The following is a 9532-nucleotide window of genomic DNA, read 5'->3' as shown; positions in this document are numbered from 1 at the left end:
GGCAACTTCTCCCCCACATCTTGACAGAGCATCGATTATTACTGCAGTAAAAAGGAAGGATATTTTCCACTTCTGTATTCCAAACTATTCCCTGCGGCAATAATACCTTATTCAATGTAGATTTATTATCACAAATTTAGTAGAGACAAAAAGATACGGCTGAACCCCTGTCATCATCCCCCTGTACAGAACACGGTCCTCTTGCCACAGCCATTACCCAATGCTACTCGGGAAGCCAATAAACGTTCCCTAAAGCCATTCTAGACCCTCACTCTGTAGGAAATCGCAAGGGAGACTTTTTGCTGAAGATGCTGTGCGTTCAAAAGAAATCCTTTGGTTTTGCACACTGTATATACGGTTCTGAAGGATGTATTGATTTTTAAGTATTCTAAATAAAGCAAATGAAAACGGATTGCAGCAGAGCGAGTTTATTTCCTGCTTTTTCTCGGCAGCTGCTGACCTCGCGTGGCGATAAAGCGTCATTACAGGAGCTTTATCACAGGGCTACCGAAAAGGCATCCGGAACCCCGCTACTGCAGCAGTGAGAATGAAGCTCCAGGGAATTCCACAACCGACATAAAAGTCGCCATATAAATAAAGCCCTTTATAGTCCCTTTCTATTCTCTGAAGCTGCAAGGATTTGTATTTTAATGCTTCACTGGATGGCACGAAAGCTAAAATTTTAGCCTGGGCTTTACAAACAAGCAAAAAAAAAAAGAAAAAAACCCACCCAAAAAACCCAATAGAACAAATAGCAAATAAATAAAGCCACTAATGAGTCTAAAAAAAATATTTCTAGCAGATTACGTGAAATAAATCACGTTACAGCAACATCAATGGGGATGTTTCTCTAGCATAGAAGTCTGAATACCCCAGTGATCCCTGTCTCAGTGTTTCTTCATGTTACCTCAATCACTCTGGAACAGGCAACACTGAGTTCCTAATTTGGCCTGAAAATTTTCAGCCATAAAATAATGGAGAAGGTGAAAAGAAATATCGTTTATTTTCAAACTGAAAAAGCCACAATGGGTAGAGAGACCTCCAAAATACCATCTTTACTTTTCATGCTGACCGTACAAGATATTCTAAACACGCATTTGGTCAGTTTATTCAAATATGCAATTGGTATACTCAGGTCCTGTATTCTGAGATCTTATACCCAGAATTCTCAAAAGCTCTATTTAAACACACCCAAGCGCATTTTAAAAGTTCAAATTTCAATATGTATCTATCACCAAATAAAAATAATTCAAATAGAAGGGTAATACAAGTAAATCTCTGCCCAGAGACAAAATGACTGTTTTATCAACTGCCATCAAACTATTACTTTCTTTCCACTGCTGGATCTTCAATATTTCTCTTAGACTCTTACTTTTCCCACTCAAATTTCTCCCAAATTTTCAACTGTTTCCTTTCAAATCAACAAAAATTTTCATAATTTTCCTGTTAGTTGGATGTTATCTAGACATGACTCAAAATACAGCAAACAAATGCAAAATTTAAAGTTACAACAAAATATGACAAAACATTTTATATACAAAATATTGAATTATTCATTCTCATATTGCTCTTGCTTTAATGTCTTTGAGACTGTCACAGAAACTACAGTAAAGCCTGAAGAAAGCAGAATTTGCTACAAAATTTAATCAGGATTTCTGCACAGTGTGGATTATAGTATGCTAGACAAATACAAAAAATCCACATTACCCTGCAATTTACTATTTCATGAAGAAAGATGTTTTAATTTTCAGATGCATAAGCAAAGGAGCAAAATTACATTTCTCCAAGAAACATTTACCTTAATTTTCTTAATTGCAATCTTATATCTTCTTTGCCCTGAACAGTAAGCGTTCCATAATTTTCTTCCCTGTTGTAATACAGTAGAAGTTATGAAAGAAAAAAAAATACTTCAGCCATCATGTTAAAGACAAATTTTAAAATAATCAGTACATATCCTTTACTTAGATTCATATCCAGTGGTTTGTAATGAGACACAATTGAATGACACATTAAAAAAATAGACACTACTTGTTCATACTGGTATTGTGTACTGCTAGAGAAGAAATTGCTTGCTCTGAGCTACAACTCAAGAGGAAGAAGAGCCAAATCCTCAAGTCATAGCTAAACCATCACTGCCTGACAAATGACATTAGCATTTAACAGAAAGTTTGTATTAGCAGACTGCCACCAACTCTTAAGATTTCTCCAATCACCATTTACCATTACTAAATCCTTAACCAACAAATGCATAATTGTTTATGCATTAAGGGTCCTGCCAAGCTCTTAATGGAGTTTCATGGATCAGCAATTTTCCACATGTCTTATTTTGGGAATCAATGGACTGGAGGCCACAACACCTGTTCACTTTGCAGAAGCTGAACTAGGATTTATATTTACAGTCTATCCACCAGTCCCAAGCTCAACACTGCCTAATGTCCTGCGATTGCTTCGACACTACTTTATCAATGCAAAGGTTGCTCATTGCTTCTTTTGCCTTTTTTAACTGAACTAAATATTTTTTAAGACTGGCAATGCAGTTCATGTTTCCCTTTCCTGCAACACACACACAGTTTTAGCAGAGCCTCTGTGCCATATAATCTAAACATTAATAACATTATGTTCAAAACAGAGTTAATATTGTTATGGAATGACAAAGTGCATCACTGCACAATATTTGCAACAAGTTTTGCCTTAACAAAACGACATCTAAAATTATGCCTAAAGGTTCATTGAAGTAAAAAGTTAGCCCACAAAATTTTTATTAATGAGCATAATGCACAAAGTAACTTCATTTGACTCTAAAATCCTAGATTGAGATTTAAATGGCTGGCAGATAGAGAAGCCATTCTTTTATTTATAAAGCAACTTCAAATGAAAGGGAAATTATAAGGCATGCCCTACCGCACCAAAATCCAGCTGTGGTTAAATTACATGCTGACACTCTTGTTCTAACCCCACTCAGGAGCCATGGGTAACACAGAGAGAAGAGCACAGGCTTTAGTACAGGCTGGTGATTAAATACCTCCTCTAAGTCCTGGACTCTCTTTGCTAACGTGGGCTTGAACCTGAGCTCCTGCTTCTTCATTTTGAGCAAGCATTTTAGCTGATTCCCTTTTCCAAAGAGACACGCCCTTTAGAAATCAACACTGTCTAGGGCTCAGACATTTCAAACAACATTTCTCCTAAGCACAGGAAAGTGAAGCCAATGTGTCGAAACAGGGTCAGCTGTCTGCATGACAGATCAATCACCAAAACTTTCCCAGACTGTAGGATCTCTTAATGTGGGATAATTATTTTGCAAGTGAGCAAGCACGTTTCTGGTTAGTGCTGTTGTGGTCAATAAAGTAGCAAAGCTTAACAAAGGTTGATGTACCCTTAAAGACAGAAGTTAATATAAATATGAATACTAGAGTTCCTTCTCCAGAAAAATAGAAGGAACTGCATGAGCTACAACAATAAATGGATCAGATGATCCAAATATAAATACTGAAAGGCCTATGGACCTAACATGAAGGCCTAAGCTAATTAGCCTATGGACCACCCAGCTAGAAAGAAGTTTCCTTCCTAAATCCATTCTGTCTCCCACCCAGGAAAATCTAAGTGAAAGGACCCTGTCAGTGCCTGAATCAGCTTGTTCAACTCTTATTGCAACAACAGTTTTTAACTCCAGAAGATGCTTTGTGAGGTTTATGTACAGAAATGCAGTTGGTTTCACTGGTGTTACAGTAGCACAACACTGGCTTTAACTTAGGCCTTCAGAGGGTACAACACAGTAACTCTCTATTAACATGCATTTAGATCAGGTATTAGGAAGAAATTCTTTACTGAAACAGGTTGCCCAGAGAAGCCGTGGATGCCCCATCCCTGGAAGTGTTCAAGGCCAGGTTGGATGGGGTTGAAGCAACCTGGTCTAATGGAAGGTATCCCTGTACATGGCATTGGGGCTGGAATGGGATGATCTTTAAGGTCCCTCATAGCACAAACCATTCTGTGACTCCAGACAGGTCATGAGGGGTGCAGGATCAGAGGTCAAAGGCTTAACCATTGAGTACTGGAGGAAAGGTCCATGGGTTGCTGAAAACCCAAGTGGTTCAGACATTTTCAGGTTTTGGAAACATTGTCTGGGAGGATTGTTTTAATTATAACATTTTAATTGTTAACAAATTCTACTCCCTGTGTATTCACAATGCAATGCAGCTTAAAAAAAGTATCACTAGAAAGATACTAAAATATATAAGTAATAGCAAATTACCTCACAGTTATTACTGCTTTATAAAGAGGAATAAAAATTATGAGGCTGTGCTAATTTTATGCTTCGTTTTGCAGATGAATGAAGATTTTCTGTCTTAAAAACATTTGCATTCCTCTCCTTTAAAGCAATTTTCAATTTTGCTGGATACAGCACAATTGCATCTACTCTTTCAGCTGCAATGGGTTGTTGAAATTGAGCTATTGCCCAGCACCTGCTCTTAGTCAGACAGCTGAAATCAGAGGTTAGGGGAAAAAATAAAGATTTTTTGTCATTGTAATGCAAGTCTCCTTTTAGCTTTGCTGCAGTCAGTGTTCAATTATTTTCTGTAACAACCTCCATTACTAGAGCCAGTGTTTTTCTGTTCTCTCTGCATATATTAACTTCCTTGTTCACACGTGAGGGCCTTCTTAGCAAAGCGGAGTCTTAGGAGACATTGCCCACAGCTTTCATGAGTCTCTATCTTTTTTAGGCTGTTGAGAATCCTAGTGTTCAAATGTATCTTCATTTTGAATGCTTGAAAGGTAACTGATACAATAGAACTTAAATTATCTCCCACTGAAGGTCTGATAGGTCAAAATTAACCTGAAATTCCATCTAGTCTGTTGAATACAAAGCATCGAACAAGTAACAATGAAGGGCTCCCACGTAATTTTTTATCCTATTTTTACAAGCTCTGAATCCTTCTGCTTCAGAATTTTTATCAGTTCATTGTGTAGCCCAGAAGTTTAAGGCTTCATCAGAAGCAGGAATCAAGACCCTACATCTGTAGGAAGAAAGCCACAAAGATTTTGACCAGCGAGGCTCAGTCACAAATGGGAAGGAAGTATCTGGTGTGAGCAGCTACTGGGAAGGCAGGAGCAGGAGCCTTGCTTCTGCAGCCGGAGGTAAATGGACAGAAAGCTCTGGGACAGAGGTCAGAGGGTGAACAACACTGAAGCTCAGGGTCTGAGGAAAAGGAAATCCAGAGCAGGAAGTACTGGGATGATCAGAGTGAGGATTTGAAAAGCTTGGAGCAGAAGATAATTTATTATAATACAAATCCATTATAATAAATTGACCTTGAAAAGAAAGGACATAATTAAGGTGAAAAAGGTGGTGCCCAAAAATTTAGCCTGTTAGAAAAGGGAAGAGAATAGAAAACAGAGTGTTGCAAACTTTTGAAAATTTAATTAGGAGTCTCAAATATTTCTCTTCTCCTTCCTCCATTAAACCTCCAAATCCTGGAGTCATATGGTTGAGTCTTAGTTTTCAGCAAAGGGACAAAAATTCTAGCTGTCATGTCTGCAGAGAAAACCTTGAACATTCAAAGCCTAAAAAACCACACAGGATATAAACCCAAACATAAATTTCTAGTTTTTAATAAATCTCATTATTTGAATATAATCTGTCTTGCAGTTTTTAACGTAAGATACAGCATTAGTGAAAGCCTAGCATCTGCCTTCTAAGCAGACAGCAGCTAGAGATCCAAAAAAAGATCCCCAGCTGCTATCATAGTCATCATCAGCACATAATGACTGGCATGCTGGAATTCTGGGTAGCTCATTTAAAGCTGTCACATATTCATGTATTCTCGGTTTGGCAGGTTAACCCCTTCCCTGGGATGCAGGAGCACTCTCAGTGCTCCCTCTCCAGCATCTGGTCCCCCTGTGCACAGCTCTGTGCAGGAGAGCACAACCAATAATGGCACTTGCAGCTCAGGAGGGCTCAGGCCACACACAAGGCCACAGCAAGCCCTCAGGCTGTCACAGACACTCAGCCGTGGAGAGATTCAGACAACTTTCTGTTGTGTGATGTTCCAGTTCCCTGATCAACAATCCACTATCTACTGCTTTGGGGAGTATTATTAAAAATTAAATCAAGATTTCAGGGTTTCTTCCTGGCCCTTTTTTAAGCTTCCATGTGCACGAACAAGAAGATAAAGATTTGAGCTGGAATTTTTCCAGACACATGCAGAATAATTACTCTCCGGAAATTCTCTTTATCTTCATCCTTGTGGATTTGAATGCATTCTTGAGAAATCTTTCCCTTCTTTCATATTCATCAAAAGCTAGGACATAACAGTTACGATTAGCATACTCAAACCAAGTTTACATCTTGTAGAGGTACCTACCCTACATTTAGTAATTTCCCACTTTCCATTGATGCCACGACTGCCATCCGTTTCTAACTTCCACTCTCCCAACGGAGTAGATCAGAAACAAATGGCAGATATGCCAGATCAGTCAGAAGGGCTGTTGTAACTGCCAACAAATCCTTTGGCTGATTCAACCATTTTATAATCATCTTACATTTCAATGCACCGACTCTCAGCCAAAAAGCCTTCAGATCTCTGTCTCAGCCCCTATCACAAAAGAGCAAAATCTGAAGACCTGAACTATAATGGTGTTATCAACAGAGCTAGAGAAAGCATCCAAATTCTCACTTCTGTGCTAATAGCCCCACTCTGAAGAGAAATAAAAGCCAGTTTTGGGGGATGCCAAATGAAGTAGCCCTCAAAATAGATGGAGTATCTATTTATTCCACTGCTTGGGGGAAGTGTAAAGAATCGAAATCTACAATAAAATTTACACATCCTTTCTTGCAGTTTTCACAGCTCTCCAGACATACCAGTAAACATTCATAGTCAATCCTATAAGAATCCATACAGATTTTAAAAGCCACAAGAACTCTGAATATTCATTCACAAGATACTCCTGATGCCATTTTGTCACACTGTTTCCTTTTAGCAACATAAGATTTTAAAAAGAACTGATTAAATACTTTGTATTTAAGAGATTTCTTGCAGAAAGACCTACTAATTCCCTTTCCTCAACATTAATGCCCTCCTGAGAAGCACTGCTTACTCCAAAGAAAGCTACAGTTCTTCCTCAGTAGCTTTTATCAGGCAGCATGTCCAAGTTACAGGTTGTAACCTGCTCATGCTGAACATATCTGATCATATCCAGAATGTTTGCATCAATAGATGAACAACTATGAAAACAAGTCCTAGGAATATTAGTGCATTCTGCCTCAGAAAAAAATCACTTTTTAACAGGTATGCTCTGTGAAGAAGATAATGAAGTGACCTATGCAGTGCCCAGCAGAATCTGGAACACCAACCATACCTCAGTCTAAAAGACTGCATGACCTCACTTTAATCCTCAATGTAAAGCCTTACCTTGTGTATCTGAGATTCCTTGCCGCTCCTGCTGGAGCTGCAGTTCCACCATCGCTGCCTTCTGCAGCCGGATGAAATGCAAGCTACACATGACACGTGCAGTTTGACTGCTGGTTTGTGACCACTGCCTAAAGGAAAGGGACTCCAAATTTCAGGGTCTTGTGGCTGTCAGGGAAACCTATCCTGCTCACATGAGAGAAGGGGCACTCAAAATAATCTTGTTTCATTTGAGGGAAAAATTAAATGTGTGAATGAAAAGAGTGTTCTATTCCTCCTCAGCTGCTAAATAGAGAATTTAACCTAATAAACACTTCTCTAGGGTAAGGGCATCACCCTCTGTTGTTGGGGTATTTTTTTCTTGTTTCAGTCCACAGGGTTCCTCTTCCCCTCTTTCTCACGTATTCGAGATGAGAGAAGCTTCAGTGAGCACAGCTACTGGCATTCCAATTTATTCAGCAGCAACCCCTGTGGACTGCCAACAGCAGACTGTGATTCTGTTTGGATTACAAGGTGCAGATAAGTAATTCCATCCTTAATCTATCACTGTCAATGCTGGCAGGGGAACAACTTATACCTATGAGAAGTCAGGCAGAGGAAAAGATAGATTGGGTAAAAAAAAAATAGTGTGGGATAAAAGGACAGAAGAAATAGAGAGGACACAAGTCCATTAAGAGTTCTGTGCACACATGCATGCAGAGGTAGGAAATGAGGGAATGGGATAAAGGAACAGGGTGCTAATAGGAAAGCAGCAAGCAGAAAGGAGATATCCAGATTCCAAGCAGACTTTTTCAATAGCAATGAAAATCTCACTTCCAACATAATCTATGCCTTCTGTTCCAGAGATCCCAGTGTAAAATGCTAGGGGATGCTTGTGACCTCAGTAAATGCTGATGGATACCACCACACTGCAGCCACGATCAATAAACCTCAAGTACATCATAATGGAGCCTCAAAGCCTTTTCATGTAGACCTGTCAGTAAACTGGGGCAATATTACAAATGGACAACAAAGGATAATGCAAAGATTGCAAAAATGGAACAACACAGAGACAAGTGAATTTCTTGGAGGATAGAGTGGAAGGCAGAAAAGATGAAAGAGGAGGTAAGCTATTTAGACATAAATGATGGAGAACATCAATAGCCCACATCTGTTTTATGTGATGGAGGATTTGGGGATGGAAAAAAGGGAAAGTAATAATGAGACCAGGGATTAATTTTTCTTTTCCTTTTTAAAGGAACAACCAGTAGTGACTCCATCACTGTATTTTACTACAGTCATCATCTCCAATTAAAGTCGGCCCACTCAGGCTAGTGAAGTCCCTTTCATGTTTTTATCAGAGAAACAATGTTATTTTATGTGCATATGGAAGACTCCTTTGATTTAGCTACAGGTTCTCTTTAGTTTTATGTTATTTGCTTCCCTGGCTAGGTGTCTGGCAGATATGTCACAAAGTCCCAAACACATAATTTGTCCCAGGAAAGGTAAAAAAAAGCTGCCTTCTAAGCAGGCACTACCCTGACATTAAAACAAAACTTGGAAAACTTTATTTTCAACCAAAACAAAACCCTTGGAATGTCCAATGTTATAACCCAAATACAGATGTATTATTGATTATTCTGTTCTTCCCAAGCTTGCTTGCTGCTTTCCACACTAGGCACATTCAGTGCTCCAGAATAAACAATCCAGAGTGCAACCAAGCAAAGTTTAGAGACTAAAAAATATATGGATTGCTATTAATGGCATGCTTTCTGATGGCAGACTTCTTTCAAATGGGTTGGAAGGAGAGGAAAAGTTTCATGGTCACCTTTTTCAGCTCCCACCCTAAATCCACTGACTTGCACTGCTTAAGGAAGACAGAAAATCAGTTCAAAGAATAAAAATAAGGGCATAGAAATAATTTAATAGTAGCCAAGGGAGAGCTTCGTAGAAATACTTTAAAAATAAGAAAAAACAAATAAATAAATTAACCTACAGCAGTGTGAAAGGCTACAAAAATTAACAAAGAGGGGAGAAAAAAGAACAAAATGCTGAAATACTAAGAAGAAAACAGCAAAGAAATCAGCGACCAAGAAGACTTTCTTCGCGAGTCCAGTAACACAGCCAAACACAAGGGAAAGCGTGCG

The 9532-nt window shown here is 38.8% G+C and overlaps 1 protein-coding gene across 4 annotated transcripts in view; it reads left to right on the top strand.

Annotated features, from left to right (window-relative positions):
* PVALB (parvalbumin) overlaps positions 1–412 on the top strand; it is a 13208-nt gene extending 12796 nt beyond the window's left edge. For all 4 annotated transcript variants that reach the window (XM_008636411.2, XM_017737920.1, XM_008636413.2 and 1 more), the window contains exon 5: positions 1–412. This exon is cut by the window's left edge and continues 1169 nt beyond it. The gene's annotated coding sequence lies outside the window, so the exon portion shown is untranslated.
* Positions 413–9532: the final 9120 nt, after the last annotated feature.

Source organism: Corvus brachyrhynchos, unplaced genomic scaffold (assembly GCF_000691975.1).
Source record: "Corvus brachyrhynchos isolate BGI_N302 unplaced genomic scaffold, ASM69197v1 scaffold56, whole genome shotgun sequence".
Classification (NCBI taxonomy): Eukaryota; Metazoa; Chordata; class Aves; order Passeriformes; family Corvidae; genus Corvus; species Corvus brachyrhynchos.
Note: the sequence above shows the minus strand (reverse complement) of the source record. Positions and strands in the feature narration are given on the sequence as shown.